At 42.8% G+C, this 12,244-nt stretch overlaps 1 long non-coding RNA gene across 1 annotated transcript in view; it reads right to left on the bottom strand.

The window, feature by feature from the left end:
- Positions 1–321: 321 nt before the first annotated feature.
- The window catches only part of LOC123506281, a 24,342-nt gene continuing 12,419 nt past the window's right edge, over positions 322–12,244 (bottom strand). The window contains exon 3 of the long non-coding RNA XR_006675396.1: positions 322–439. This is a non-coding gene — a long non-coding RNA (uncharacterized LOC123506281). The remainder of the gene's footprint in view (positions 440–12,244) is intronic.

The following is a 12,244-nucleotide window of genomic DNA, read 5'->3' as shown; positions in this document are numbered from 1 at the left end:
TTTCAAGGGACGGTGAGAAAAAAAAAACTATCAGGGACGAACGACTCAGAACGCTTAGCATCACCAACACTGATTTAGCAAGAGATGAGATGTAAAGCTGGCGGTTTAGATTAAAAATAAAGGACAGACCGAGCATTTTCAGTATAGAAGAAGGGAGCAACTGAGTGTCACTGAAGAAGAAGGTTGTATCTAGTTGATGGATGAAGAGACAGAGTTTTTGATGCATTGAACTAAACTAACCTTGCTCTGAAATTTTAGAGATCAGACGTAAAGTAGAAATGAAATCAAGTCAAGATGTGAACTAGGTAGCAAACAGTTTACCTTGAGTCCTCACACGTCTTAGCACGGCCCTGTACACATCAAGAGGCGTCAGTTGGTCAGTCAAGAAGGCACAAGAACACGGCGCTCACCCATACCAGATAGGCGGGTGGAGGAGGCGCTGGACGGAGATGAGAAGTGAATCAAAACAGTATACATCCAAACAGCCATTATAATCTTCTTATACCGTGGTACAGTGGAACCATGCGTGCTTTGGGGTCCGAGGGGTCTCCAAGCGCATGGGTTCAAATCCTGTCCACGGTCCGAGTGTAGGTTGGGCTTCCTCACTCGGGGCAACGGTTTCCTAGCGGGTGGGCTTTGAGATAGGAGGTACCCTAAAAATATCCCCTTTAGCACATAAATTCCCGTGAAAAACCCACATGGTATAAATAAAAAGAATAAAAAACTGAATGCAAACAATACATGTAGAACTAGTTTCCAGTTACTTTACAACAAGCGGTTTAAATTTACCAACTTAAAGAAAAAAAAGAGGAAAGGGGAGAAGATGGGTAAGAGAAAAAAGATCGTGAAGAGGAGAAAGAAGAAAGAAGTAGTGGAGAAAGAAAGGTACGGAAGGAAAGGTGAAGAGGAGGAAGGAGGAGGAAGAAAGAGCAAGAGAGGAACCGGAGGAAAGGATAAGGAGGAGAAAAAAGGAAGATGAGGAGGAAGAGTAAGAGGAACAAGAAAAGATAGGTAGGAGGAGAAACGGAAAGAAGGGATAACCGGAGGAGGAAGACATGCGGTAGAGGGGAAATGGAGGGGAAGGAGAGAGGAGGGGAGAGGGGAGACATCTTATAAGATTCTCTGTAAGACTCAAGGAACTCAGGAAATCCATTAAGTAGGTGTCCTAAAATGATGTCCCCAGAGAGAGAGAGAGAGAGAGAGAGAGAGAGAGAGAGAGCAAAAAAAATATTAGAAGACGTTTCCCTACTTAATGGGGAACAAATTAATGGGTGAGAGACATATGGAGAGAGACAGTGAGGGGAAAGTGAGGGGAGGAGGAGGGAAGAGAAAAATGGGGAGAGATGAAAGGGGGAGTTAGTGAGGTGATTGTGGGTGTGGAATGATGGAAAATGATAGGTAGGGAGAGGAGGGAGAGGGGAAACAAGGAGAGAGGGAGAGGGGAAAGAGGGAAAGGGGAAAGAGGGGGGAAATAGCGTGACTACTGACCCCATACATTTCCGTACACAACGTCATCCTCACACACACACACACACACACACACACACACACACACACACACACACACACACAGGGGAGGAGGTAGAGAGATGGGGGAAATTTTGGGGGGAAGGCAAATCTGTTGACAAATCAGTAAATATTGATAAGAAATTACATTCGAAAAACCCGCAGCCAATATCCAACTGGAAACCAATTTGTTGTTTGTTGGGGGGGGGTGAGGGGGGCGTCTATTGCGGGTGGGGGGCGGGGGATGGGGAGAGTATTGGTGTGGGAAGATTGAGAGGCAGTGAAGGGGAGAGAGAGTGGAGGGTGGAGGGGTGATGTGGAGGTGAGTGGGTGGAGGAGGAAGAGGTGGTGGGTGAAGGGAGTGTTGGAATGAAAGGGTTGAATAAAATAAGAATGGGTGATGAATGGCGATGAATGTTTGTTTTCTTATTCATTTGTTTATTAATTCGTGTTATATTCATCTTGTTAACCTTCATTATCTCTTCAATTTCATCATTTACTATCGCATTTTTGTTGATTTCATTTTTCTATATATCTATCAATCTAACTTTTTTTTTTTCTTTCGTTCAATTTCTTTACATATCGTTTTTCTTTTTTATCTATCAAATCATTCATCTACACATTCATCAATTTGTCAACTTTTTCTTTCGTTCACTTTAGTTATCGTTTGCCTTTTCATCTCAATTCTATACATTCATCAATTTGTCAACTTTTTTCTTTCGTTCCCTTTATTCATCGCTTGCCTTTTCATCTACCAAATCATCGATCAATTTGTAAACCCTTCTGTTCTGCTCAATTTCACCACTAAACTCCAGCACCGTTATTTACTCACATCTGTTTGTTCAGCCACTTAATATAACAGATCGGTACTCTTATCCTACGTGTTTGTTTGTCTGCCGCCACGTGGAAGTGTTTACATTGAGTCTAGCTTTGTTTACTTTAGGTTATACTAACACGTGGAGACATGCAAACACTCTTCCCTGTGTGTGTGTGTGTGTGTGTGTGTGTGTGTTAATTATTTCTGACACCTTTAACCTCCCCTCTCCCCTTCTCTCTAACTCTTCTACTTTCCTCTCCTTTTCCTCTCTAACACTCAGTCCTTTTCCTCTTTCCCCTTTAATTATCTCACTATGTCCTCTCTTTCCCCTCTTCGTCTCCCATTCTTCCTCTCAGTTAGCTTTCCCCTTTCATTCCCTTCGCAATCCCTCCATTCCTATCCCAAAGCCTTACACTGTTCCTTTCTCCCTTTCTTTCCCCTTTCTTTTTCCCTTTCTTCTTCCATTGATTCGTCTATTTTCCCCTCTATTTCATCCATCCATCCATTTCCCATATTTTTTTCCACTTTCTTATCGTTTCACTCATAATATTTTCCCCTTATTTTCTTTTTTTCTATTTTTCTTCTTATTTCCTACTTTTTTCCTTTTTTTCCTTCCCTGTCTTATGAAATTTATCCTTGTATCTATTAGTTTCACCCACACTCCTCTCCCCTCATCGCCAACACCTTGTCCTCCCCTCTAATCTCCCATTCTCACTGTCTCCCCCCATCTCCCCCTCCTCTCTATCTCCTACCCACTCCTACCCATCCCATTCCTCACCCTATTCTTTCTCTCCTCCCTCTTCTATTATCTCCCATTCTCTTCTGCTCATCACTTCTCTCCCTCCCTCTCTCCCTCTCATATTTTATTCACCCCTCTCCTTTTCCTCCCCCACTTTCACCACCTGTCCACGTTGTTAGCTCCTCCTCCTCCTCCTCCTCCTCCTCCTCCTCCTCCTATACAGATTGCTAGGTTGTAATTTTTGCCTCTGACCAAGCGAGTGTTGATATCCCACGTGTTCGTATGGCTAGTATTGGCTGTGATTTTGGCTTAGTGTTCGGAATTGTGTGTGGATTTAGTCATGTATATTTCGTTGTTTATATCTGGGTTTCTCTATTTGTTTGTCTCTCTGCTTGTCTATCTGTCAGTTTGTCTGTTTCTTTTTCGCTTTCTGTTTCTCTTTCGATTTTTGTTTCTCCTTTTCTCTCTCTCTCTCTCTCTCTCTCTCTCTCTCTCTCTCTCTCTCTCTCTCTCTCTCGTTCTTATAATATGTTTTTTTTTTCACTTTTTTTACTTATTTTGCTTTTTTTCTGATTCTTGTTCATATTTTTTTTGTTGATTTTCTGAACTTCGTCCTCCTCCTCCTCAACCTTCTTCTTCTTCTTCTTCTTCTTCTTCTTCTTCTTCTTCTTCTTCTTTATCATCTTATATCTCTAACTTAAAAATCAAATACAGAAACTCATCACAAATAACTTTAGAAAGGCCAATAGATATGCTGCTGTTTGTTCGCCTCCTCCTCCTCCTCCTCCTCCTCCTCCTTTTCCTCTTAGTTAATTTCCTTATAAGTTATCTTCCTTACATTATCTCTCGTTTACATAGTCTCTCTCTCTCTCTCTCTCTCTCTCTCTCTCTCTCTCTCTCTGCATGAGATAAGAAGGCAATAGGGACAAAGAAGATGGAAATGGGAAACGAATGGCGAGGGGAAAGGAGAGAGGAAGATAAGAAGCAATAGAAGAAAAATAAGGAAGTACTGAGGGAAGGGAAATCAGAGAAAGGAAGGAAGAGGCAAATGTAAAAATAATGAGATGGAGAATGATGACAAGAAGACAGAGGGAGGAAGGCGAAGGGAGAAGAAATTGGAAAGGGATGAAAGGAAGAAACGAAGGAAGGAAAAAAGGAAGGAAAAAATTATTAGACCAAGACAGGAAGGAAGGAGGTAAGAAGAAAGATGGAAAACTCGAAAGAAAAATAGAGAAAAAGAGGAAAGAAAGAGAGTAAGACAAAAAATGAAGTCGAGGAACCGGGAAAAAATTTGAAAGAGGGGAAAAACGAAAGAAAAGCAAAAAAAAAAGGAGAAAAACAGAGAGAACAGAATAAAAAAAAGGAACTTGCTGATAAAACTAATAAAAGTAAAAGAGGATAAAGATGATAGAATATATACATGATAAAGATGATGATGATAATGACGACAAGGACGAAAAGAGAAGAAGAAGAAGAAAAAAAAAAAAGGTATCGAGAAAAAGGAGGAAGAGGAGGAGGAGGAGGAGGAGGAGAGAGAAAGTGAAAGAAGGAAAATCAACAACAAAAAACATAAAAAGGAAAAAAAGAAAAAGAACAAAGAGAAAAAAAATACAATATAAACAAAACATACGTAAAAAAAAAAAAACCAGAAAACGAACACGAAAAAAAAAGAAAACGAGAGATGAGAGAAAAAAAAAAAGCAGAGACGATAAGAAGAGAGAGCCAAAGAGACAGAAAAAATAAATAAAAAAAAATAGAGAAGACAAAAGAACAGAAGGAAGAGAAGAGGGAGAGGGCACACGAAGAGGAAGCCAGAGCTATGATAGACGCGCATGGGTTGGGACAGGTGCTGATGTATGTAAATAGCGCGACTAACAGGTGTGTCTTATGGGATACCTCTCGGAAAATATGCATGGAGGGGGAAAGATGGGCAGGGAGGGGGAGGGGAGAGGGGAGAAAGAGGAAAGAGTGAGAGGGAGGTAAAAGAAGAGGAGCTAAGAGGGGAAACAGGGGAGTAAGGGTGAAAGGGTGAGGGGAGAGAGAGTAAGAGGGTTTGTGAGAGGGGTAAGAGAAGAAGGCAAGGCGGAGGGAGAGCAAAGAAGTATGAGGGAGGGGAAAGGGAGAGGAAAAGAGGGGAAATAAGGAAGTAAGAGTGAGGGAAGGGATAGAAGGACAGAAGGAGAGAGAGAGAGAGAGAGAGAGAGAGAGAGAGAGAGAGAGAGAGAGAGAGAGAGAGAGAGAGAGAGAGAGAGAGAGAGAGAGAGAGAGAGAGAGAGAGAGAGAGAACGAAATGAGAAGCTATAGGAACAAACTGCCTCCCTTTATACAGACAGTTGTATTTCTCGTTATACGAGAGAGAGAGAGAGAGAGAGAGAGAGAGAGAGAGAGAGAGAGAGAGAGAGAGAGAGAGAGAGAGAGAGAGAGAGAGAGAGAGAGAGAGAGAGAGAGAGAGAGAGAGAGTCAACACGCTCACCACCACCACCACCACTAAGATAAGGAAGCAACAGCACCATGAACAGTCACCGCCAGTTCCCCTCAGTGATTGGGTGGCCAAGGGCGTGATGCAAGAGAGGGGGCGGCTGTCCACTGGTTCATCTTGAGGTGTTTTGGGCGTGATCTGAGGCGCCCTTTGGTCCTCGCAGTGACCGTCTGGGAAGAGGAGATAAGCCACGAGGAGGAGGAGGAGGAGGAGGAGGAGGAGGAAGAAGAGGAAGAGGAGGAAGTATATGATAGGCAGATAAATTGAAACTGATGTGGTGACGAATAGAAGAGGAGGAGGAGGAGGAGGAGGAGGAGGAGGAGAGGAGGAGGAGGAGGAGTCATGGACGGCAGGAAATGCATTTGGGAAAGAATGATGAATGGAAACGAGAATGAGAGAGAGAGAGAGAGAGAGAGAGAGAGAGAGAGAGAGAGAGAGAGAGAGTCTGTGAAAAATATAAGGACAGTGATATACGCCAGCATAGATAAGATGAACGAGTGACTGAATAAAATGGGTGAGAGAGAGAGAGAGAGAGAGAGAGAGAGAGAGAGAGAGAGAGAGAGAGAGAGAGAGAGAGAGAGAGAGAGAGAGAGAGAGAGAGAGAGAGAGAGAGAGAGAGAGAGAGAGAGAGAGAGAAACGTGTGTGTGTGTGTGTGTGTGTGTGTGTGTGTGTGTGTGTGTGTGTGTGTGTGTGTGTGTGTGTGTGTGTGTGTGTGTGTGTGTGGGTGTGTGTGTGCGTGTGTGTGTAAATAGAGGAATAAACAAAGGAATAAAATAAAAATAAGAAAGAGAAGGAAATAAAGAAATATAAAAACAACGAAAAATGAGAAATTGAAATCATAAAGAAAAAGGGAAAAAGAAGAAAAAAAAACAAGAATGAAAAAATAAAGAAAGAAGAAACATCACGAAGAAGCAATCTGAGAGAGAGAGAGAGAGAGAGAGAGAGAGAGAGAAATAGATATGGTTACAAGCAAAGTTCCCATCTCCTCCCCCCTTTCCCCTTTCTACCCCCCCAGCAAACCCCAACAGTGAAGCGTGTGTACTCAAAACGCCCCCCATTAAGACCACACTGCACTCCCTCCCATTCCTTTCGTCCCTCCAACCCTTCTGACGCCCCTTCCTCTATTACGACCCTCCCATTCTACCCATTTCCAAAACTTTATAGAGAAATGGTGGTACGTATGAGGAGGGAGTGGTGGTGATGGTGGTGGTGATGGTGGTGGTGGTGATGGTGATGGTGGTGATGATGATAGTGATGACTTTTATGTGTTATGGAAGTGAAGAAGAAAAAAATGGATAAAAAATGTGACAGAAGAGAGAAAATTGGTTAAAAAAGAGGTAAATAAGAAGAAATGATAATAATAATAATAATAATAATAATAATAATAATAAATAATAATAATAATAATGATAATAATAATAATAATGAAAGGAAGAAAAGTACAGAGGGAGAGAGAGAGAGAAAAAGTCTAATATAATTTCTGATGATGATGATGTTTTTGTTATTGTTGTTGTTGATGCTTCTTCTTCTTCTTCTTCTTCTTCTCCTCCTCCTCCTCCTCCTCCTCCTCCTCCTCCTCCTCCTGCTGGACACAATTACAAGACGTGTCACCTAATCCTTGGAAAACATAACCCAGCCACCTCCTAACAAGACAATAATTACCTCTCTCTCTCTCTCTCTCTCTCTCTCTCTCTCTCTCTCTCTCTCTCTCTCTCTCTTAGTAAAAAGGCGAGGAGAGGAGAAAACGAAGAGAAACAGGAAGAGAAGTAAACAAGAGAAATAAAAGAGAAAAAAAATAAAAAAAATTAAGTAATTGATGTATGAAAGACTAAAATTAACACTAGACTGCAAAAATAATTGTAAAACTATTGATAAAGGGGAAGGGGGGATGGAGGAGAGGAATTAGAGGGGAAAAGGGATAGAGAGGGAAAGAATGAGGGCCTTCTCCTCCTCCTCCTCCTCCTCCTCTCTTTTGCCCATACGTCTCTTCCTCATCCTCTTATGCTCCACCACCTCTCTTTTCCTCCTTCCCCTCGTCCTTCTTCATTTTCTTCTTCCTTTTCATTCTTTAACCTTTTTATGTAATTCTTTCCTTTTTTCGTGCATCCAGACTGTATTTATTTATGTTTTCTTTCTTTTTTTCTCTAAAGGGAATGAGAGGAAAGGCAAAAAACAGGTGTGAGAAGAAAAAGGGGAGAAGGAAGGAGAAAAGAGGGAAGAGTGATAGAAATCGTAGTAAGTGAAGAGATGGAAAGGATGAGGGAAAGAAGTAGGAGAAATGATAGGAAAAAAGGAATAAGGGAAAAGAGGGGAAAGACTAAGAGATAAGGAGAAAAGTGAGGATGAGGTTAGGAAAAGGGCTTGTAGTGAGGGAAGGGGAGGAAAGAGTGAGGGGAAGGGATGAGGGGAAAAAGAAATAAGGGAAGAGAGAAAGGAGGGTAGAATGAGGGTAAAAGAAAAGGACTTGGAATGAGGGAAGGGGAGGAAAGGGTGAGGAGAAAGAGTGAGAGAAGAGGTTGAGGGGAAGAGGTGAGGGGAAGGGATGAAGGGAAAATGGAATAAGGGAAAAAAAGAGGGAAGGGGAGGAGGTTATAGGAAAAGGACTCGGAGTGTGGGAAGGGGAGGAGAGGATGAGGGGAAGGAATGAGGGAAAATAGTGAAGAGAAGGGATGAGGGGAAAAAGAATAAGGGAAGAGAAGAGATGGGGATGAGGGTGGAGGAAAAGGAGTTGGAGTGAGGGAAGGGGGAGAGGAGGTGAGGGGAAGAGGTGAGGGGAAGGAGTGAGGGGAAGAGATGAGGGGAGGGGGTGAGGGGAGGAGAGGGGAGAGGTGTGTTGCCCGATCTCTGAATAGCCAGGTGGTGGGCGCTGATACTGTCACTAGTGCTCAGAATGGATCCTTGTCACCTCCCCCTTCCCCCCCCATCATATCCCCCAATCTCTCTCTCTCTCTCTCTCTCTCTCTCTCTCTCTCTCTGGAAAAAAAAATTACACAGATTGTCTCAAATATATACATAAAAGTCAAAATTGAAATGAACGTTAGTGAAAGAATAATGAAAAGTACGAAAGAATTATAAACAAGAGTGATGGAATTAATGAACGATGCAAAAAGAACACAAACTAATAGCAATGTGTTTGTTGCTTCCATTTCCCATTTTCTTTTATTCTTCGTTTTATTACATTTGTCTGTATTTTTTTTCTTATAAGTATTGATGTATTATGTACCTTGGATGAAAAAAAGACCTACTACTACTACTACTACTACTACTACTACTACTACTACTAACATTACTACTACTATTACTACCACTATTACCACTACTACTACCACTACTACTATCCAATCATAACCTATTCAGTCCTTCAGACCACCGCACTGTCCCCGCGCCCATCCAGTGACGAGCAAGAGAAGATCAACAAATACTACGTGTACTTAACCACAAAACTTCACTAATCTATTGTAATAACGCAACTTTAACTCAAACTTCATTATAACGAGTCTCCGGGCAAGGCGAAGACCGAGACGTGTACACCGACAGTACCGCTGGTGAAGGAAAACAAAACAGGCAAAGAAAACAAAGGAAAACAAATGGAAGGAAAAACAAATATTTGCCTGGGAAAATCACATTAAAAACTCGTTCTCTCAGGGCCACAGCGAGAGAGAGAGAGAGAGAGAGAGAGAGAGAGAGAAAGAGAGAGAGAGAGAGAGAAAGGGGTCAAGAGATCAATATTGCATCCCTTTCCCCTTCCTATCTCCCCTTACTCCTCCCCTTCCTCTCATCCCTCCCCTCCCCCCCTTCCCTAAAGAAAACACGATTATTTTCTTAGATTTTAGAATTTAATCAAGGTGAAAAAAAAACTCAAAATCGTAGAGAGAGAGAGAGAGAGAGAGAGAGAGAGAGAGAGAGAGAGAGAGAGAGAGAGAGAGAGAGAGAGAGAGAGAGAGAGAGAGAGAATGTATTAGGCCATTCACTCATATCCATGTCCATTTATGCTTGAGGAAGTGAGTGAGTGAGGAGGAGGAGGAGGAGGAGGAGGAGGAGGAGGAGGAGGAGGAGGAGGAGGAGGAGGAGGAGGAGGAGGAGGGAAGGAGGAGGAAGTCACGGAGAACTTATCCTGTCTTTGGGGAGGAGAAAGAGGAGGGGGAGGAGGAGGAACCAGAAGAGGAGGAGGGAAAGTGAAGGAATATGAAGTATAAATATGTCTCTTACTCTTGTGACGAGAGGAGGAGGAGGAGGAGGAGGAGGAGGAGGAGGAGGAGGAGGAGGAGGAGGAGGAGGAGGAGGAGGAGGAGGAGGAGGAGGAGGTACAGATTTATAGAGAAAAGAAGAAAGTTAATAACGAGAGAATAAGAGGAGAAACGACTGCTGACTCGGTAGGCAAAGGAGGAGGAGGAGGAGGAGGAGGAGGAGGAGGAGGAAGAGGAGGAGGAGGAGGAGGAGGTGAGGGGAGATATTTGGAGGTGAGAATGAAGAGACTCAAATATATAAAGGTAGAAATGAGAGAGAGAGAGAGAGAGAGAGAGAGAGAGAGAGAGAGAGAGAGAGAGAGAGAGAGAGAGAGAGAGAGAGAGAGAGAGAGGAGAGAAGAGAAAGGTGAAATAGGACAGAATAATTTAAGAGCAAGATGTATAAAAGGAAAAAAGGAAGGAATATGGGACAGGAGGAAGAAGAGAAAGAGAAAGAAAGGAGAAAGAGAACGTGTTAATGATCAAGTCATAGTGAAACAACAAAGGAGGAGGAGGAGGAGGAGGAGGAGGAGGAGGAGGAGGAGAATTAGTAAAAGAGGAAGAGGTAGAGGAGGAAGAGAAACAGGAAGAAAATGTAAAGTCTATTAATAACCAATGTTTTGATTAACGAGAGAGAGAGAGAGAGAGAGAGAGAGAGAGAGAGAGAGAGAATCACACACACACACACACACACACACACACACACACAAGCGAGGCAGCAAAGGAAGATTCACAACCGTCGCTTCATTTCTTGCCTCACTGCCTCCGGAGCTTCGAAACATCTTCACGAAGCAAACAAAACAAGTTCCAACTAATCCCGCAACAGAGGCGAATGAAAAACACACCAGAGAAACGAGATAAAACAAAATAAACAAAGAAAATAACTAGAAAATCACCCAATAAATTGATGGGAGGAGATGAGAACTTAATAATTGAACTGCTTCGCGGCGTCTGCTTCGAAACTTTTCTCGAAACAATTATATCCAACAGCGTTCGAAGCGTCATTTTCAAAGGTTCACGGGACACTTCTGCTTTTTATGGAGACGGCGGGACGGAGCCATGAAACTAAAATTGTGTTAGGGAGGGGTGTGAGGTTGGGGGCTGGCAGGGGGAGTTTAGTGGGGAGGAGGAATAAGAACAAGCAGGAAGAGTGTGGTAGGGGAGGGATACGAACAGGCAGGGGGAGTAGTAGGGCGAGGGATGAGAACAGGTAGGGAGAGTGTTGTGGGGGAGGGATGAGAAGATGATTTGGGGAGTGGATAGGGAGGGATAGGGACAGAGACGGGGCCGGTGTATGGGGGAGAGGTTGGGAGAGGAGAGGGCGTGTGGTAGATGGAATGGGGAGTGTGTGCGGTAGGGAGTGAGGGAAGAGTGGTGTGTGTGGGTGTGTGGGTGTGTGGGTGGGGAGGAAGGCGAGGGAAGAGGATTGGGGGTGAAGGAAGGGTAGAGAGGGGGAAGAAAGAAGTGTGTGGAATAATATGAATAACAGGAGAGAAGGAAGGGAAAGAAAAGATGATTTGTAGTATTAAAAGAAGAAGAAGAAGAAGAAGAAAAAAAAAAAAGAAAGAAAAAGAAAAAGAATGATGATGATGATGACGATGATGATGATGATGCAAACTACAGAACAAAACAGATGATTAACAATGAAACGATAACAAAGATGACAGTAATGATGATAACAACAATAATAACAACGAACATAATAACAACAATAATAGTGATAACAACAAGAACCACCACCACCACCACCACCACCACCACTACCACCACCACAACCAACACGACAGCCATCACAATCTTGACAAATAAACAGATGACAAGAAAAGAAACACACACACACACACACACACACACACACACACACACACACACACACACACACACTCAAAGGTCAAGTCATAATATTTAGAGCGGCATTTCCAAGTCTTCACGGTACTAAGAGATACTTGAATAATGAACGAGAGAGAGAGAGAGAGAGAGAGAGAGAGAGAGAGAGAGAGAGAGAGAGAGAGAGAGAGAGAGAGAGAGAGGGTCATTCCAATATATAATAAAAGATAATGACGAAAGAAATCAAACAGCAATAAATTCTTTTCATTTCTTTTTCTTTCTTTCTTTCTTTCGTTTTTCCTTTCGCTTTAATAGGAGGAGGAGGAGGAGGAGGAGGAGGAGGAGGAGGAATAAAGGAAAGAACAAGAGAGAAGGACAAGAAGAATAGATGAATGAGAGAAAATAGAAAAATAAAGCAATATATAGATGAATGCAAGTAATTTTGTCAATATCATTCTTAGAAATGAAATATAATTCCAAGAGAAACACACACACACACACACACACACACACACACACACACACACACACACACACACACACACACACACACACACACACACACACACACACACACACACACACACACACTAAAAAAAACACTATTATCCATCTCACTAATTCCTCCTCCTCCTCCTCCTCCTCCTCC

The sequence above is a fragment of the Portunus trituberculatus genome, chromosome 19 (genome assembly GCF_017591435.1).
Source record: "Portunus trituberculatus isolate SZX2019 chromosome 19, ASM1759143v1, whole genome shotgun sequence".
Classification (NCBI taxonomy): domain Eukaryota; kingdom Metazoa; phylum Arthropoda; class Malacostraca; order Decapoda; family Portunidae; genus Portunus; species Portunus trituberculatus.
The sequence above is the reverse complement of the archived record's forward strand: the minus strand, read 5'-3'. Positions and strand labels throughout refer to the sequence as shown.